This window comes from Phyllobates terribilis, unplaced genomic scaffold (assembly GCF_046119375.1).
Source record: "Phyllobates terribilis strain yellow unplaced genomic scaffold, ASM4611937v1 Scaffold_2__4_contigs__length_985480577, whole genome shotgun sequence".
NCBI classification, from domain to species: domain Eukaryota; kingdom Metazoa; phylum Chordata; class Amphibia; order Anura; family Dendrobatidae; genus Phyllobates; species Phyllobates terribilis.
In genome coordinates this window covers 314,035,294-314,055,935 of record NW_027362762.1, presented here as the reverse complement: position 1 = coordinate 314,055,935, position 20,642 = coordinate 314,035,294, and positions in this window count along the sequence as shown.

The window sequence follows — 20,642 nt, the reverse complement described above, 5'->3', positions numbered from 1 at the left end:
GTGAGGCATTCTGGACAATGCATCTGCGTTGGCATTTGCGCGCCCTGTCCGGTATTTGATGGTAAATTCATAATTGGACAGCCGGGCTATCCATCTCTGCTCTAGGGCACCAAGTCTTGCAGTGTCCAGGTGTGTCAGCGGGTTGTTGTCCGTGTACACAGTGAACTTAGAAGAAGCCAGGTAATGCTTGAAGCGTTCGGTGACTGCCCACACCACTGCCAGGAACTCTAGCTTGAAGGAGCTATAATTCTCAGGGTTTCTCTCTGTGGGCCTCAGCTTTCTGCTATCATAAGCAATTATCCATTCTCTGCCCTTCTGGATCTGGGACAGTACTGCTCCTAGCCCCACGCTACTGGCGTCGGTGTGGAGGATAAAAGGCTGGCCATAATCAGGGTAGGCCAGGATCTCATCCCCCGTGAGGGCCATCTTCAGCTGCTGCTGACCTGTCCCTGTTACATAGTTAGTAAAGTTACATAGTTAGTAAAGCCGAATAAAGACTTGCGTCCATCAAGTTCGACCTGTTAGTTCTGTAATTGCTAAAGTTGATCCAGAGGAGGGCAAAAACCCCAAATGATTTAGCCAATCTTCACCTGAGGAAAAATTCCCTCCCGACTCTGAAACCAGCAGTCAGAATAAATCCCTGTATCAACCTACTATTTTATTCTATTTTTAAGTATATGCAGAAATCTGCCTGGTATCTAGAAATGCATCCAGTCCCCGCTTGAACTGGTTTAGTGAATCCGACATTACCGTCTCCTCACTCAGTGAATTCCATATTCTCACTGCTCTTACCGTAAAGAACCCCTTCCTATGCTGGTGCTGAAACCTTTTCTCTTCCAGTCTTAGTGAATGCCCTCTTGTTACCGTAATATCCCTCCTTTTGAACAAATCCCGGGCAAGGTCTCTATACTGTCCTCTAACATATTTGTACACATTTATTATGTCCCCCCTCAACCTTCTCTTTTCCAGGCTGAATAGTCCTAGTTTTGCCAACCTCTCTGGGTATTGCAGTCCCTCCATTCCCCTTATTAATTTTGTTGCCCTCCTTTGTACCTTTTCAAGCTCATTTCTATCCTTTCTATATATTGGGGCCCATAACTGAGCACAGTATTCCAAGTGTGGTCTGACCAGTGCTTTGTACAGTGGAAGAACAATGTTCTCATCCTTTGCAGCTATACCTCTTCTGATACATCCCATTACCCTGTTTGCCCTTACAGCAGCGGCCTGACTTTGGGCACTCCAATTTAGTTTGCTATCAATCAAGATGCCCAAGTCCTTCTCCATCTCTGAATTCCCCAATGGTTTCCCATTCAGTGAGTACTGGTGACTTCCATTTTTCCTTCCCATATGTATGACCTTACATTTCTCCTCGTTAAACCTCATTTGCCATTTAATGCTCCACCTACCCAGCTTATCCAAACCCTCTGTAGGTCTTCACTATCCTCTTTTGTATTAATTGTTTTACATAACTTTGTGTCATCTGCAAATATTGATATTTTACTATTTATCCCGTTGACTATGTCGTTAATAAAGATATTAAATAACATTGGGCCTAGTACAGACCCCTGTGGTACCCCACTAGTGACGCTTACCCAATCTGAGTATATTCCATTTATAACCACCCTCTGCCTTCTATCCTTTAGCCAGTTAGCTACCCACTTGCAGACATTTTCCCCCAGCCCCATCATTCTCATTTTGTATACCAACCTATTATGTGGCACGCTATCGAACGCTTTTGAGAAGTCGAGATACACGACATCCACTGGTTCCCCCTGATCTACTCGAGAGCTAACCTCCTCGTAGAAGTCAATCAGGTTTGTTTGGCAGGAGCGATTCCTCATGAATCCATGTTGGTTCGGGGTTAATAGATTATTTGCATCAAGATGCTCCATGATTGCCTCATTAATAAAGCCTTCAAAAATTTTGCCCACAACGGACGTCAGACTCACCGGCCTATAGTTTCCGGCGTCACTTTTCGCTCCCTTTTTGAATATTGGCACTACATTCGCCTGTCGCCAATCAAGTGGTACAGACCCAGTCTCAACAGAGTCCTTAAATATAAGATATAACGGTCTGTCTATCACATTACTTAGTTCCCTTAGTACCCGTGGGTGTATGCCATCAGGTCCTGGTGATTTGTTTATTTTAATGTTACTGAGGCGTTTCTGTACCCCAGCTTGGGTTAGATTTGTCATACTTAGTGGAGGATTAAGCTTGTCACTTCTCATTTCGCCTGTTAGTTCTTTTTCCTTTGTGAAAGTTGACGAAAAAAATTTATTTAATAGATTAGCTTTATCCTCATCTTTCTCTATGATTTTGCCTTCATCACTTTTTATCGGTCCAATATTATTCGATTTAATCCTTTTACTATTTATATACGTAAAGAACAGTTTGGGATTTGATCTACTTTCCCTAGCAATACGTCTCTCTGTTTCCTCCTTTGCTATTTTTATTTGTTTTTTGCAGGTTCTCGTTTTTTCCTTGTAACACATTAGTGCCTCCTTGCTGTTTTCCTGTTTTAATCTCTTGAATGCCTCTTTTTTGCTATTTAACGCCCCTTTTACGTTCTTATTCAACCATATTGGTTTCCTCTTATTTCTGGCCCTTTTATTCCCATACGGTATATACCTCTCGCACTGAGTATTCAGAATTCTTTTGAAGGTTTCCCATTTACTATTCGTATTTCCTTGATTAAGAACTTTGTCCCAGTCTATAAGTTGAAGGTTTTCTATCAGCTGATCAAACTTCGCCCTCCTAAAGTTTAATGTTTTAGTTGTTCCCTTATTGATAACCCTACTGAAGGGCATTTTGAAATTGATAATATTATGATCGCTATTACCTAGGTGCCCCCCTATCTGTACCTCAGATATTCTATCAGGCCTATTAGTCAATATTAAGTCCAACACGGCCTTCCCTCTCGTTGGTTCCTGCACTAGTTGGGAGAGATAATTATCCTTGATATTTGTCAAGAACCTTTTTCCTTTCTGCGATCTACAGGTTTCTGTTTCCCAGTCAATATCCGGGTAGTTGAAGTCCCCCATTACAATCACCTCATTATGTTTTGCTACTTTGTCTATTTGTCCTAATAGTAGTTTCTCATTCTCCTCTGTTATATTAGGTGGCTTATAGCAGACCCCCAGTAATATTTTATTATTATTTTTTGCCCCCTCTATCTCTACCCACATGGACTCGACCCCCTCTTCTCCCTCTCCTATACCTTCCCTTAGTCTGGGCTTTAGACGTGACCTTACATATAAGCAGACTCCTCCGCCCTTCCCCTGTTTCCGGTCCCTTCTAAATAAACTATAATCTGTTAAATTTACCGCCCAGTCGTAGCTGTCGTCTAGCCAAGTCTCTGTTATACCTACGATGTCATACCTCTCCTCCGATATAAGCGCCCGCAGCTCATCCGCCTTATTGGTCAGGCTTCTTGCGTTGGTCAGCATGCAAGATAAAACTTTAGGGTTATTTAGCATCCTATTCTTCTCTAACGATCTAACTGTACTATCCCCACCCCCCTCTCCACCCTCATTATATTCACTTCTCCCCTTCCCCCTTGCTTGCCTCACATCCCACCTATTTCCTTGGTTTCCCCCCCGTCTCTAGTTTAAAAACTCCTCCAACCTATTAGCCATCTTCTTCCCCAGCACCGCTGCACCCTCCCCATTGAGGTGCAGCCCGTCCCTACGGTAGAGCCTGTAGCCGACAGCAAAGTCGGCCCAGTTCTCCATGAACCCAAACCCTTCTGCCTTGCACCAACTCTTTAGCCACTTATTCACCTCCCTAACCTCCCGTTGGCGCTCCTGTGTGGCTCGCGGGATTGGTAGTATTTCTGAGAAAACTACCTTGGAGGTCCTTACCCTAAGCTTCCTACCTAGATCCCTGAAATCATTTTTAAGGACCCTCCATCTACCACTCACTTTGTCATTGGTGCCAATGTGGACCATGACCGCTGGGTCTTCGCCAGCCCCACCCAGTAACCTGTCAACCCGATCCGCGATGTGCCGGACTCGAGCGCCAGGGAGGCAGCACACCGTTCGGCGATCCCGGTCTTTGTGACAGATTGCCCTGTCTGTCCCCCTAATAATAGAGTCACCCACTACCAGGACCTGTCTAGCCTGCCCTACACTTCCCCCCTCCCCCTCATTACTGGAGCATACACTCCCCCGGCGGTCAGAGGATCTGTCGTGCTCCAATAATGCCGGTTCTGAACCAGCCTTCCTATACTTCTTCCCTCTATCCCTTCTAAATGTTACCCAGCTCCCTGTCTGTTCAGCCTGCGCTTCCCCACTAAGCTCCACCCCCAGTGTTGACCCATTGAATGTCTGCTCGGTGAGCAGCAAACTCCGTTCCATGTTGTCGATGCTCCTCAGTACCGCTATCTGAGCACTTAGATCCAGGATTTGGGCTTCCAAGTGCACGATATGCTCACATCTCTCGCAGCAGTATGGATCCCTGAGCGGTAGCTCAGGGAATGCATACATTGCGCAAGATGTACACTGCACGGCTCCGGCCAACATGGACGTCATTCTAAATATGGGGATACAGTCAGTATATATGTACAAGTACAAAACACAATTATTTATATATAGGTGTATGGACGGGGATCAATTAGGGATGTGCAAGTGTATCGATTAGATATCGGCGCGGGATCAGTTAAGTATGGACGGGGGATCAATTAAGTATCAATTAAGTATGGACGGGGGATCAGCTGAGTGGGTCAGGTGGATTAATTAAGTATGGACGGTGTGTCAATTAACTATGGACTGGGATCAATAAGTATGGACTGGGGAAATAATTAATTGTGGACTAGGGAATCAATCAATTAATTATGGACAGGGGGTTTAATTAAATAGGATGGGGGGTTCCCTGTCTCTGGAACTAGACTCCCTAACCCCGCCCCAGATCCAGTTTATAAAGGGCAGGTTTCTCCCCTCCCTGGACTGAGGCAGGAGGTGCTGCATGCTAATTGACCCAACCAGGGAACCTCCCACTTGCTCTCAGACATGACATTGCTGCCACTGTGGCGACCAGACCTGGGGTGCCACATTCCCCCTTAGTGAAATTTAGTACTCCGGGACTAAACACATTTTGCAAAAATACAACATAACAGGGGATAAGCAATAACACAACAACATATGTACAAGAAGTTTAGTCTTTAGAGATCACGGCGCTCCCGTGACCAGGTGTCCATGTCACCTAAGATGCAAATTGAGGGACCCGTCCTAAACCCTCCACGTAGGCCCTGGGGTGGCTACAGGGCATAGATGATCCGGAGCTGGACCACGTCTTCAGCCACCTCCATGGGTTTTGTGTTCTGTGGTCGTCTTCAAAAGAGGGCACCTTACCAGGTGCAACTATGTACAAGGTACAGTTCCGGTTATTCACTGTCCATAACCTGTTAGTCCATGAACCCTGTCGGGTAACTAGAAAAACATAATTAGTAACCAGGCAACAAACATTAAACATTTGCAATATACAGGTAGATATATACTTGGCATTTGACCTCTAATGCTCCTGGTGGACCTACGTAACCCACTGTCTGGTGGTACTCTACTCGGGTCCCCTGTTTCCACCCCCTGTGTACTGGGTGTGCACTAGAGGTGTTTGCAGATGTTACGGGTAGGTTGGTCAGCTTCACTACTAGCAGAGGGTTGATTCTCCTGGGCTGCTGGTACGGAATCTTCTGCCTTCGGGGCCACTTGCTCTTCCAACACTACTGGCTCTTCTGCGGGCTCTTGAGGGGTTGGCTGCAGGAAGGTAAGGGCGGGTACCACTATGGCGTTGTTGATTTGTGTCCAGGACTGGGGAAATTCTCCGAGCACTGTACTGACCACTTCCCTTTCCTCTGCAGGTTGAGGGCTACCTTGGTCTTCATCAGCTCTTTGCAGTTGCTCGGAACACCTCTTCAGGTGGTCTCTGGAGACAGTGGCTGGAGAAACAGCTTGCTCCTCTCCTTCCACTGCTGTTTGGCCTCTTCTGGAGCATCCGGATCAAGGTGGGCATCAGCCTGGGTCAGCATCTCTTTTACCAGGCGGACTGCGGGGTCACTATCCTGTGTCTCTGCCCAGCCATGGTGGGGTAAGGGATTGAACGTAGCAGTGGCAGAGAACCTCTCCTTTACGCAGTGGGAACACTGGGTGATCCCATGACGGTGGAATGCAGGGAGTTCAATTTCTTCCAGTTCTTCTGGATCCTCTCCCCTGTCCTGCAAGTGAGGCATTCTGGACAATGCATCTGCATTGGCATTTGCGCGCCCTGTCCGGTATTTGATGGTAAATTCATAATTGGACAGCCGGGCTATCCATCTCTGCTCTAGGGCACCAAGTCTTGCAGTGTCCAGGTGTGTCAGCGGGTTGTTGTCCGTGTACACAGTGAACTTAGAAGAAGCCAGGTAATGCTTGAAGCGTTCGGTGACTGCCCACACCACTGCCAGGAACTCTAGCTTGAAGGAGCTATAATTCTCAGGGTTTCTCTCTGTGGGTCTCAGCTTTCTGCTATCATAAGCAATTATCCATTCTCTGCCCTTCTGGATCTGGGACAGTACTGCTCCTAGCCCCACGCTACTGGCGTCGGTGTGGAGGATAAAAGGCTGGCCATAATCAGGGTAGGCCAGGATCTCATCCCCCGTGAGGGCCATCTTCAGCTGGCGGAAAGACTCCTTTTCCAGCTTGTCCCACTTAAAGGGCGGCTTCTGACTTTTAGTCTTTGACTGACCTAACAGGAGGTCCTGCATAGGGGCTGCCATTTTGGTGAACCCGGAGATGAATCTTCGGTAGTAACCTACCAACCCAAGGAACTGCCGCACTTCCTATATGCTGGAGGGTCTTGGCCAGTCCTTAATCAGCGTGATCTTGTCAGGGTCTGGGGCTACTCCTTCAACACTCACCACATGTCCCAGGTACTGTACTTTTGGCTTCAGTAGATGACATTTGGATGGTTTCACCTTTAGGCCGAAGCCTGCCAGGGCATCAAACAACTCTGCCAGGTGCTTTAGATGGTCCTCATAGGTCTTGGAACATGCTATGACATCGTCCAGGTAGAGTAGGACCGTCTCGAAATTTCTGTGCCCCTGACAACACTCCATCAGCCTCTGGAAGGTCCCTGGTGCGTTGCAGAGTCCGAACGGCATACAGTTGAATTCACGGAGATCCATCAGGGTGGTGAAGGCGGTCTTCTCCTTGTCTAACTCTGCTACAGGAACCTGCCAGTACCCGCTAGTGAGATCCAAAGTAGAGAAGAAGTTAGCAGATTTTAGTGCAGCCAAAGACTCCTCTATCCTAGGTAATGGGTACGCATCTTTGTGTGTTATTCTGTTGACCTTTCTATAATCTACACACATCCTCATCGTGCCATCTTTCTTTTTTACAAGAACTAGAGGAGCTGCCCAGGGGCAACAGCTATCCCTGATCACCCCAGCCTCCTTCATCTCTTGCAACATACCCTTGGCATTCTGATAGTGTGCAGGGGGTACAGGCCGGTATCTCTCTTTTATGGGTGGATGGTCTCCTGTGGGGATTTGGTGTTCTACCCCCTTTACTTGCCCAAAGTCTAGAGAGTGTTTACTAAAGACTCTTTCGTACTGCTGAACCACCCGGTAGACTCCCTGTTTTTGGTGTGAGGGAGTGGAGTCGGTGCCCACGTGCAGTTTCTGACACCAGTCCTCCATTTGTTTCTTTGAGCCGTTACCCTCCTCTGGTTGAGATGCAGGCAAGGGTTCCACGGCCATTACAGAGTTCTGGTTAATGGTGAACAATTTGGCTAGAGTGGCATACCGGGGCAAGTGTACTTCTCTTTCCCCAATATTTAGGATGCAGACTGGTACCCTCCCATGGCGGACATCAACCACCCCCCATGCTGTCAAAATGGTGGGCCTACTGTCTGAGTAAACGGGTTCTACCATAGCTTGGTAGTCTCTACCTCTTAACCCGATTGCAGACCGGCACCAGATCATCATTTCACTTTTTGGGGGCATGGCGATAGGGAATGGGTCACTCATCCTAACGCTACCAATCTCACCACCAGACAGTTCTACCTGTTGCCGCTTCATCAGGGCTCTGATCTCCTTTTGTAAGACACGCTGCTGGCTGGAGCTGGCATTCATTGCAACCTGCTGTAATATAACAATTATCTCTAAAAGAAAATTTTCAATAACGTTAGTACCCAAGGTTATTTTAGGGTGACTTTCACGACGGTCAATGTCCACAATAATCAGTCCTTGCGCTGGCAGTTCAACTTTATCAATTTTGATGGTCACCTCCTTGAACCCCACCTGCGGCACGGGCTGACCATTACTGGCGATGATACTCAGGTCATTATCTGGGTAGCGGGTAATATCCGTGTCATCCCAGTACCGCTTGAAAAGTACATAGGGGATGGTGGTTACCTGTGACCCGGTGTCCAACAGTGCACTCATGGAAATGCCACCCAGTACCACAGGCAAGACCGGTCGTCGCCCCACATACTTGTCACGCCAGTTTGACGGGCTTGATGATCTTACGCCTGGGGGTTGGCCCTCTGCCCCAGGTTGGGCCCATTTAAATTACAGTACCTCGCAATATGTCCTGACTGGCTGCAGCGGCGGCAGATGGGTTGTCCATCCTGGTAGTAGCGGTCCATTGGCTTCCCTCTGGACGGTGGGATCCTCTTCTATCGGCGCCATGGGACGTCCTCAAGACTGGTTGCCAGCTGGATCTTTCCTGGAGAGGATGCCTGTAATGACTGCACAGTCCTGGTTAGTGTGGCAATGCTTTTAGTCAGTTCTTGGACCTGATGGTGCAGGTCTGTAGACGGGGTACTATTCTGGGCGTTGGCTCCTGCAGATTCTGAAGACTGGGGCACCGCCTCTTGGTGATAAGATATAGCAGGGCACCTGGAGGCCGCAACACCACCGGGTGCGGGTTCTCGGAGTACCCGGATGGCTCTGTCCTTAAACTGTGCAAAGTCTAACTCAGGGTTCGGCAGGGCCATCAGGCGTAACTGGGTTCTGTGGGTGCTGGACAGCAGACCCTCAATTAATTGTTCAGTCAGCAGTTCATCTGCATTCCTCACTCTGTCAAGGTCTGCCTGCTTGATGGCTCTCAGGGCATCTTGCAAATTCAAAGCATAGTCTCTGATACTGTCTTGGGCCCGCTGCTTGCACCCATAAAATCTCATTTTGATCTCTGCTGAGGTGCGGGTATCAAAAGTGTCCTTTAGACGGGCTAAAATCTCCTTCACGGTCCCCTTGTCCCTGACTGACCAGAACTTTACTTCTCTTTGGGCTGCGCCGGTTAACTGGCCTATCAGTATGGTCACTTTTTGTTCTTCCATCAGCGAGTACACCTTGACTAGGCTATATAGTTTCTCTTTAAAGTCGCTCAGGGTATGCGACTCCCCTGAGTACTGGGGCAACCAGGCCGCTCCGGGGATATAAGGCATCGTGAACGGCATTACTGCGGCAGCAGCCGCGCTGGCGGTGACAGTTCCCTCCGCTTCCAACATCTTCTTCCCCCTTAGTCAACCGTGGCCTACCTTCCGTTGCTGTTCTTCTGTAGGCCGCGGCTCCGCAGGCGACCGTCGGGGATGAGGACCTTGCGTCGCGTCCTGGTGACGTCAACGTCCGCTCGGCTCCTTTCAGGACCTTGCGCAGCGTCCGTGCGTAAGGCGTGGGTCCAGTTTTTGTGCGGTTTTGTCGTCCACGCCCCTCTTCTTCCCGCGCGGCGTCCCAAAGATGGCGCCCGATGGCGGGAAAATGGCCACGGATGGCGGGAAACGGCTGTGGAGGGCGGGAAACTCCACCAAAGTAAGTTTTACAGTCTTTCCTCAGGCACACAGTACCCGTTGGTGGCGGGCACGAAATCCTGCGAACTATGCCAAAAGTTGACGCGCTCCCTGGGCCGTGTGTGTGTGGGGATACCCGGAACCGGACCCGTTGTGGATGCTGGGGGTTGTAGTCCTTACGTGGCGGGGACCCGGTCCCGTGGCTCAGGGTAGTCAACTCAAATGGCAGTCTATTTGTGTGGTTTTATGATATCTAAATGTCCGACTACGTCACCCGTGGATTGCGGTCAGAGTGTACCGCCGCTGCAGGGCAGACCGCTGAGGCTGGTATTGGGAATGCAGCAGAGAAAAGTATAACTCCCCACGGGAGGAGTATAGCCTCAGGGCAGCAAATAGGGATGTTGGTGGTGATGGTGCGCGGGAGCAGCAGTAACCACACGGAGTCTGTCATGCAATTCAGGGTCTTTACTGTTGGTGGTATTAAGGGACCCGTCCGGAATACAGGTTAACAATGGAGGCCTGGTCAGTCTGAGAGCAACTGGGAAATCCTGCTGGTCAGGGGGAGTTTGTAGTCCTACCGTGCTGACTTCACTCTTTCTTGGATATCCCGCTGTAGTGTAGTGGTAGCCCACGTCCCTGAGTGTACCGTGTTGTTCTCAACCGTATGACTGGCGACTCGGGCCTTCTGTGCTTCTCACCCCTCCAGGGCAGTAGTGGTTCCTCTCGTGTGGCTGAGCCTCCGGGCTTCCTTGGGCCAGAGGACTTGAAGTCCCCTGTGTGGTGGTTTTCTGCTGCTGGGCTTATAACCCTCACAGCCTCGGACTCTAGTGTCCGGCTTTCTAAGTCTTTAGCCAGGATGAGCTCTTCTAGCTCCCCTCCTGTTCTCCTCTGCCTACAGGGACTCCTCAGCCTGCTGCTGACCTGTCCCTGTCTCTGGAACTAGACTCCCTAACCCTGCCCCAGATCCAGTTTATAAAGGGCAGGTTTCTCCCCTCCCTGGACTGAGGCAGGAGGTGCTGCATGCTAATTGTCCCCAACCAGGGAACCTCCCACTTGCTCTCAGACATGACATTGCTGCCACTGTGGCGACCAGACCTGTGGTGCCACATATGTATACAGTATGCATGCTTTTATGAGTATGTATCTGTGTATATGTTTTTGCATATGCGTGTCTGTGTATTGTATGTGTGGAGATCTGCATACCGTGCGCATGTGTGTGTATGTGTTCATGTCTACGTGTGTGCGCATGTCTGTGTACCGTATATACATGTCTGTGTACTGTATGTGTGTGCATGTCTGCATACTGTATATGTGTGCATGTCTGCATACTGCATGTTTGTGCATGTCTGCATACTGTATGTGTGTGCATGTCTACGTACTTTATATGTGTGCATGTCTGCATATGTGAAGAATGAGGGCCAGGCTGGGCCCTGTGTTGTATACCTACAGTCATATGAAAAAGTTTGGGCACCCCTATTAATCTTAAGCTTAATGTTTTATAAAAATTGGTGTTTTTGCAACAGCTATTTCAGTTTGATATATGTAATAACTGTTGGACACAGTAATGTTTCTGCCTTGAAATGAGGTTTATTGTGCTAACAGAAAATGTGCAATCTGCATTCAAATAAAATTTGACCGGTGCATAAGTATGGGCACCCTTATCATTTTCTTGTTTTAAATACTCCTGCCTACTTTTTACTGACTTACTAAAGCACTTTTTTTGGTTTTGCAACCTCATTGAGCTTTGAACTTTATAGCCAGGTGTATGCAATCATGAGAAAAGCTACTTAAAGTGGCCACTTGCAAGTTGTTCTCCTGTTTGAATCTCCTCTGAAGAGTGGCATCATGGGCTCCTCAAAACAACTGTCAAATGATCTGAAAACAAAGATTATTCAACATAGTTGTTCAGGGGAAGGATACAAAAAGCTGTCTCAGAGATTTAACCTGTCAGTTTCCACTGTCAGGAACATAGTAAGGAAATGGAAGAACATAGGGACAGTTCTTGTTAAGGCCAGAAGTGTCAGGACAAGAAAAACATCAGAAAGGCAGAGAAGAAGAATGGTGAGATCAGTCAAGGACAATCCTCAGACTACCTCCAGAGAGCTGCAGCATCAACTTGCTGCAGATGGTGTCACTGTGCATCGGTCAACTATACAACGCACTTTGCACAAGGAGAAGCTGTATGGGAGAGTGATGCGAAAGAAGCCGTTTCTGCAAGTACGCACAAACAGAGTCGGCTGAGGTATGCAAAAGCACATTTGAAGAAGCCTATTTCTTTTTGGAAGAAGGTCCTGTGGACTGATGAAACCAAGATTGAGTTGTTTGGTCATACAAAAAGGCGTTATGCATGGTGGCAAAAAAACACAGCATTCCAAGAAAAACACTTGCTACCCACAGTAAAATTTGGTGGAGGTTCCATCATGCTTTGGGGCTGTGTGGTCAATGCCGGCACTGGGAATCTTGTTAAAGTTGAGGGACGCATGGATTCCACTCAGTATCAGCAGATTCTTGGCAATAGTGTTCAAGAATCAGTGATAAAGTTGAAGTTACGCAGTGGATGGATCTTTCAGCAAGACAATGATCCAAAACACCGCTCCAAATCTACTCAGGCATTCATGCAGAGGAACAATTACAATGTTCTGGAATGGCCATCCCAGTCCCCAGACCTGAATATCATTGAACATCTGTGGGATCATTTGAAGAGGCTGTCCATACTCGGCGACCATCAAACTTAACTGAACTGGAATTGTTTTGTAAAGAGGAATGGTCAAAAATACCTTCATCCAGGATCCAGGAACTCATTAAAAGCTACAGGAAGCGACTAGAGGCTGTTATTTTTGCAAAAGGAGGATCTACTAAATATTAATGTCACTTTTCTGGTGAGGTGCCCATACTTATGCACCTGTCAAATTTTGTTTGAATGCAGATTGCACATTTTCTGTTAGTACAATAAACCTCATTTCAAGGCAGAAACATTACTGTATCCAACAGTTATTACATATATCAAACTGAAATAGCTGTTGCAAAAACACCAATTTTTATAAAACATTAAGCTTAAGATTAATAGGGGTGCCCAAACTTTTTCATATGACTGTATATTTCTCTGCATTATCTGTGCATCATGAATCATGGTATGTGTTTAAGGGGCCCACTGAGACTCTCGCCCACGGCCAACGAAAACCAGGAGCCGGCCCTGAACCTACATAGCATTAATGGTTACAACATTTTGTCTGTTAGGTGGGGGAAATAGTGTTTAAATGAAAAAAAAATATAGACTCTTTTAAGTGTTTGAATATTTATTTTACTAGTCCAATTTGTAGACCCCACTACTAAATTGTGTGCTGTTTCCACATTTGGAAATCATGTACCTACCTGGAATTTGTTGTTATATCATCCTTTATGGTCAGGGCAATTTAATTTGCTTAGCAAAACATCTAAACTGAAATTGCACAAAATGGAGACATGTGCAGGTCTGTTTTGGCACATCTGTTTAAGTTTGGCAATAGGAGACATGACAATAGGAGACATGACCACACCACTCTGATATTATGGACGCGCTGTTGTTGCATTAGCCTTTTTGGTTTTCATTTTTACCCTAACCAACATTTCTGATCGATTCCTTATTTTTTCATGGTTGGATAAGTGTAGTTAAACTTTTTTATAAACAGTATGCTTGTGCCCAAAATAAGTGATAAACAAAAAAGTGGCACTGAAAACGGATGTGGTATTGTAAGAGAAAAAAACATAGGGCTGTGAGCCGCTAGAAGCAGTAACAATGGCAGTCCCGATTGTACTACCATATGTAATCAAAATTGGCCTCCTTTGCCTCTGGCAAGCATATTAGTGGGGTGGAAGTGAAGAGTGAAATGGAATTATGACACTTCACTTGTCTCAGTCACAGCAGGATGATGTTACCTCTCATAGCGCCACAGTCAGTTTAAGGCTATGGCCCCACTATCAGTATTTGGTCTGTATTTTTCCTCAGCATTTGTAAGCCAAAACCAGGAGTGGGCGATAAATGCAGAATTGGTGATTTGTTTCTATTATACATTTTCTCTGGTTGTTCCTCACCTGGTTTCGGCTTAGAAATGCTGAGAAAAATACTGACCAAATACTGATAGTGGGGCCGTAGCTTAAGGCAACGTTCTGTATAATCAAAGGTCCTCAACCACCAAAAAACCTAATCTTTTACATCGGGCTTTCAGTTCTGTCAATGTCCCCTAACTCCCAGCACCCCAAGTCTAAGGAAAACATTTCACTATAACAACTTCTTCCAGTTGATTTATTGTATATGCTGGACCTTGCACTGGATTGGGCCCCAAGTGCAAAAATTGTTATTAAAAAAATATTTTGTGCCCAATTTTCTTTAGGTGTTAGATTCAACATCAGTTTTGGTGTAAATCATAATTTACGGTAGGTGTAGGGTCAAATATTTTAGGTTGACAACCCCATTAAGACCCTGTGCAGGATTGGGCACTAGTGCATAAAAGGGCATAAAGAAAAAAAAATTTAACTTCGCAAATAAAAATTCTTGGTATTCTATTAATGCAATTTTATTTAGAAAATTCTCAATGTTTTTATTCATAAAGTTTGCACAAAAACTGTGTGCAAGTCTAAAATAATCGATTCTTTGATGCTATTTTGAAGGCAAAGGGTGGTAACACCAAATATCGCTGTGATTAATTTCTCTTTTGTTCATTCACTTTGCCTTTTGCTAAGTGATAAAAAAGAAATTATTAATTCTATTTTTCAAAGCGTTTACTTTAAAGCATTTATTCCACTCCTGCCTTAAACTTTTGTACAGTACTGTAGATATACAGTGTCTTGAAAAAGTATTTATACCCCGAAAACTTTTCAAAAATTTTTCACATTACTCCCGCAAACTTGAATTAATTTTATTGGTATATTCTGTGATAACAAGTATTTGTGAAGTGTAAAGGAAATGATAAGTGTTTTTCTAATTATTTTAAAAATATCTGAAAATTGTGACGTGCATTTGTATTCAGGCCCCTGATTTAATACTTTAAATACTTTACTGATGCTATCTCTGGGGTACATCTCTACCATCTTTGCACATGTAGATGCTGAAATCTTTTAAATTAGCTCTAGCTCAGTGAGATTGGATGGATAGTGCACGTGAACAACAATTTTCCAGTCTTGGTACAGATTGTCAATAGGATTTAGATCTGGACTTTGACTGGGCCATTCACACTCCTGAATATGCTTTGATCTAAACCATTTTATTGTAGCTCTGGCAGTATGTTAGGAGTCGTTGTCCAGCTGGAAGCTACACTCTAGTCTCAAGAGCAACCTTTAACAGGTTTTCCTCCAGGATTGTCCTTTATGTAGCAGCATCCATATTCCCATCAACTCTGACTAGCTTCCCTGTTTCTTTTGAAGAAACATCCCCACAGCATGATCCTGCCACCACTATGTTTGACAGTGGGGATGGTGTTTTCAGGGTGATGTGCAGTGTTAGTTCTCCGACATATATCCGTTTTGCATTTAGCCCAAAAGTTGTACTTTGGTCTCATCTGACCAGAGCATCTGCTTCCGCATGCCAGCTGTATCCACTACATGGATAGAATTTTTTATGGCTTGATTTCAAAAATGGCTTTCTCCTTGTTACTCTTCCATAAAGACAATATTTGTGGAGCATACAACTAATAGTTCTACTGTGGACAGATTCTCCCACCTGAGCTGTCTTATGCCAGAAAATCAGTGGACATAGACTATTGGAAGACCACAGAACCCTCAGAAAAGGCTTCTTCCCCTCCTTTTTCTGTTTGCCTACTACTAGCTGTGTGCTGCAACAGCAAGATGGGGAGGAGGGGCGCAGTTTATTGTATATTAGAAAAAGTGAAGCATGGTGTCAATATAGAGGCTAGTGGAACTAGCATCCCTCATGTTTTTTTGTGAGCAAAGAGGAGGTGTTTATCATACCGCTTGCCATCTGCTCTGCAGTAGGCTCGTGGCTGATGGGCAGAGTCTCTACACAGACTGCACCAGTATCAGCCACTCCTGTGTGTAGCAATTACACCTATATGTTTGTAAACCCAGGCACAGGAGAGGAGTTAGGCCAAGTGCAAATGTTGAGAATTTGGTGAGTTTCTTACCTCAGTGTTTCTAAGCTAAAACCAGGAGTGAGTGATAAATACAGAAGTGGTGACGTGTTTCTGTTATACTTTTCCTCTAATTGTTCCACTCCCTGTTTTGTCTTACAAATACTGAGGTAAAAAACTCACCAAATACTCAACGTGTGAATGTGGCCTTAGGATAGGCACCTTCTGCTGTATCAGGCAGCTCTTGGAAAGGTTTCCTAAGGATGTTTGGGGCAATATGCATTGAATCCAGGGCACAAACTATGGATCTAAGTGCCTTGCAACACCAAAAATCTAAGGTAAAATATTGCATAAATATCATTAATGCTTTGACTATCTGAAATTAATTATTTGTGTAGCAGAGAGAGAAGTGTTTGTTAATGCCAGGCATTTAATTGTTTAATTAATATTTATAACATAATGATAATATTTATTCTCAGGCTTTATAAAAAAACTCCCTCTTTCCAGGAAACTTATTGATTGTCATTTTCTGGTTAAAAGAAATTACAGTAATGTAACAATAAATAAACTAAGCCTCTTCTAGTAAAATGTGTCGATGTTACAATGTAAGAAGATAATACAGTTAAACTGTGTATTGTCCATTTATACAAGTAAATATTAGAAAAAAATATGGGGGGACTTTTTCTATGGCTTGGATTTTGATCACCTGTGAGATGTTTTCTTCTGAGAGCAGGGGATGCAGTTGCCAGATGGTGTGCTCCTGTTAAGTTAACTGTAAATATGCTCTGAAATATCCTATGCAAAGTCCATCACTGCCAGTCTCTGATTATTGTGGTACCTAATACCTTGAGGTAAATGTTATTTTAAGCAGGGTTTGTACATTGTTAGTAAGGCAAATACCCAATACTTGAATAAATTACATCAAAAGGCTACAAACATACATTGCTAAACACCCATTAAAATTATAGGTACATATAGTATAAGTAGCCCATAGAGGCACTGTCTATACTCGCTGGGGTACACCAAAGGGGGATAGATAAGTTGAGAACCATGGACAGAGTCTCCAATAATTAATGAGAATATCTAGTTCCAGATCCTCTCAACTGTTGCCTGCAACAGGCATTGATTTATGTTCAATGATATATTTAATATCCTTTCCTCTATTAACTGTAATGCAGCTCTGTCAGTGCTCGCTTGGCAGCTCTACAATGGCTATGATAAACAGGCTTGGCGCAAGCTACTCTGTTTCCCTGAACCCTGGGGTTGCCCTGGCCTTCACCCTTTAACCACAGACAGAAAAGGGTCCCTGTGCAAGAACAATTTATGGGCCCTTTGCAGCCCGAGAGCTCCTAAAAATGCAAAATTGCACTTTGGAAGTATAAATGGGCCTCCTTACCTCTTGGGCCCCTGTGCTGCCACGCCGGTTGCACCAATGATATGTTCGCCCCTGCCTTTAACCTTTATACAAGGAACTGGACTTACACAGGGGTCCATGGCCAAGGGCCACAGAGTCAGCCGTTGTTCAGTGGTGCAAGCTGACCAGAAGGATAGTCAGGTAGCTGGGTCAAAACAAAGAGGGCTGCAAATGTACAAGATCTTCAAGAAGGAGGAACGTCAAAAACAAACCAAGATCAAAACAGGAAAATACAATACTAAACTGGAGCTGAAAAGACAGACCTAAATCAGGGGAGCACAAAGCAATATCTGACAGCTTCCATCAGCAAGCTGGAAGCATTAATAGGGTGTGGTGCTCTCCAATTGGCAGAAACAGGGAGCTAATAAACTTCAGCTGGACAACAGACACACCCACACTGTCAGATTGGACAGCACTGCAGGTCCCAGCCACTCTAACCTTAGGTATCTGGTTAGTTTTTTACCTCAGCATTTGTAATCCAAAACCAGGAGTGGGCAAGAAATACAGAAGTGGTGCACGTGTTATAATTTTCCTCTGACTGTTCCATTTCTGGTTTTGGATTACAAATACTGATGTAAAATACTTACCAGACACTCAACGTGTGCATGTGGCCTTAGTGGCTGGACAGAGCCTGCCATGTCCAGAACTTCTGGTTCTGACATCTCCTCTTTCAATAGCGCCGCCCACTGGCGACAGAAGCAGAAGTCAAAGGAGCAAGTTCTGGGGGAGAGGTGACATTAACATTTCCTTCCTAATTATACAAGTGCATCTCACTAAATTAGAATATCATCAAAAAGTTAATTTATTTCAGTTCTTCAAAACATAAAGTGAAACATATATTATATAGAGTCATTAAAAACAGAGTGATCTATTTCAAGTGTTTATTTCTGTTAATGTTGATGATTATGGCTTACAGCCAATGAACACACAAAAGTCATTATCTCAGTAAATTAGAATGCTTTATAACAACAGCTTGAAAAATGTTTTTAAAATCCGAAATGTTGGCCTACTGAAATGTATGTTGAGTAAATGCACTCAATACTTGGTCAGGGCTCCTTTTGCATCAATTACACCCCTTAATATTTCTCTTACAATAAATAGTCAGTGCACAATAATTACTATGTTATTATTGTCACACTATAGCATTGCTATTTAGCGCCTATGTTATATTGGTACAAGCGCAGATAGTGGAAGCCCAGACATGACAGGAGTTTGATATAAGGAGGTAGGGAAAGCGTTAACTAGGATTTGGCACGTAGGTCAGAAGAAGTTGAAAGTGGGGGGTTGGGGGGGTCATAGGACAGGTCACTTAGGGGCCAATAGCTTTCCATTGGGGGAATATGTTAAAGGGAGGAGTAATGTAAAGTACCTATATCTAGAAGAGGAGGATCCCAGAGTGGCTACTTCTTCACAGGATTCAGTGAACGTCCCTCCCACCCGCCTTTATCTTGGGGTCCCTAAGTGACCAGGTACAGTGGTGTGGTGTCGATTCCCCTTTTATGTTTGTCTTGTCATGGCAGCTAGCTGTGAGGAGGTCAGGGATGGCCATGGTTAATTGGGTTTTCGGCACATCAGAGGGATGGTGACCCTTAATCATTTGGTCTGGTAGTTCCCGCTGAATCGGTTTCCAGGAACAGTGATAAGTTTGGGTGGGCAGTACTATGAGGAAGTGAAGATGGATCCAGCTCAACACACTGGGCAATTAATTAAAATTCAACAATCTTTATTGGCAAATCCTTTTAAAAACTTGTAGAAAAGACAAAAAATGGACATCTCAGACGACATAGCATATATTATGGGGTGGTGTGTATAAGATATACCATACGCGTTTCGAGTGAAAAATTCTTGAACACTGGCAGTACTAGTGAGCAATACTATGACAATTTGTCAACCTCGAGTTGGAGGGGAGCAATTGGGGAGTGTTTTAGTTTGTACTGTCCAAGGTGTAATGGTTGGCCATCCAGGATCTCCCCTGAAGAAAGGATGATTCAAGCTATTGTTATATTTGTATTGTGTTTAATAAAAGGCTGCTGTGGCCAATTTTCTCCATCGTCACTCAGCGTCATGTCTGTTATTTATTAATACCGTATATAATTTTCAATACCTTAAGTCAAGTACAGTATATTAACTTTTTTTTCATTAGAAACAATTTGGAACCATAATTTTTACAGTAAATTCTGGTCAGCAGCACTCTGGAATATTCTGGACTTATCAAGCTTATCATGCAGAAAAGCATGTAGAAAATTAAGAACTAATACACATACTTCATGAAAAGATCTAATTGATGTCTATCTGCTGCATGCTGTGATGCAAAATGTTAAGTATTTGCTCTCGAATGACAGCTCTAGTGTCCATCCAGGAAACTCCTACAGTTATTGTTTAAGAGATGAGGAGTTGGGCAGCCTTCATTGCAGAGTTCTAAGGACATTTCACTTTAAGCGAACACTAAGCAGACACTTTGCATTACTATCCAAGGGGGATAAAGGGAATCTGTCACCATGAAATGCAGTACAATCTGCAGGTACCATGTAATAAAGCAAGGGGAGCGGAGCAGATTGATATATACAGTAGTGTTCAAAATAATATCAGTCCAATATGACTAACCAAATTAATCACTGTTTTTTGTATAAATTATATTACCACATGTCAAAATTTTACCAGTTGGTGCAGTAGATTCTAAGAAACCCAACAGACTCCGCATTCATGATCTGCATGTGTTTGAGTCTGTGTATTTGAATAATTAATTCAAAGGGGGTGTGTTCAAATAATAGCAGTGTGGAGTTAAATTAGTGAGGTCAATCCTTCTGTGAAGGAACAGGTGTGAATCAGGTGGCCCTTATTTAAGGGTGAAGCCAGCACATGTTGTATATGAATTTCTCTATGAAAGCCTGACAAATATGGGTCGCTTGAGACATTGTTCAGAAGAACAGCGTACTTTAATTAAAAAGTTGATTGGAGAGAGCAAAACTTATAAAGAAGTGCAGACAATGATAGGCTGTTCAGCTAAAATGATCTCCAATGCTTTAAAATGGAAAGCAAAACCAGAGAGACGTGGAAGAAAACGGAAGACTACCATTCGAATGAATGAAAGAACAACCAGAATGGCAAAAGGTTCAGCCGATGATCAGCTCCAGGATGATCAAAGACAGTCTCATGGTACCTGTGAGTACTGTGACAGTTAGAAGACGCCTGTGTTAAGCTAATCTCTTAGCAAGAAGTCCCCGCAAAGTCCCATTGTTAAAAAAAAAGACATGTACTGAAGCGGATAAAATTTGCAAAAGAGCACATCAACTGGCCTAAAGAAAAATGGAGAAACATTTTGCTGACTGATGAAAATAAAATTGTTATTTTTGAGTCCAAGGGCTGCAGACAGTTTGTCAGACAACCCCCAAACTTTGCATTCA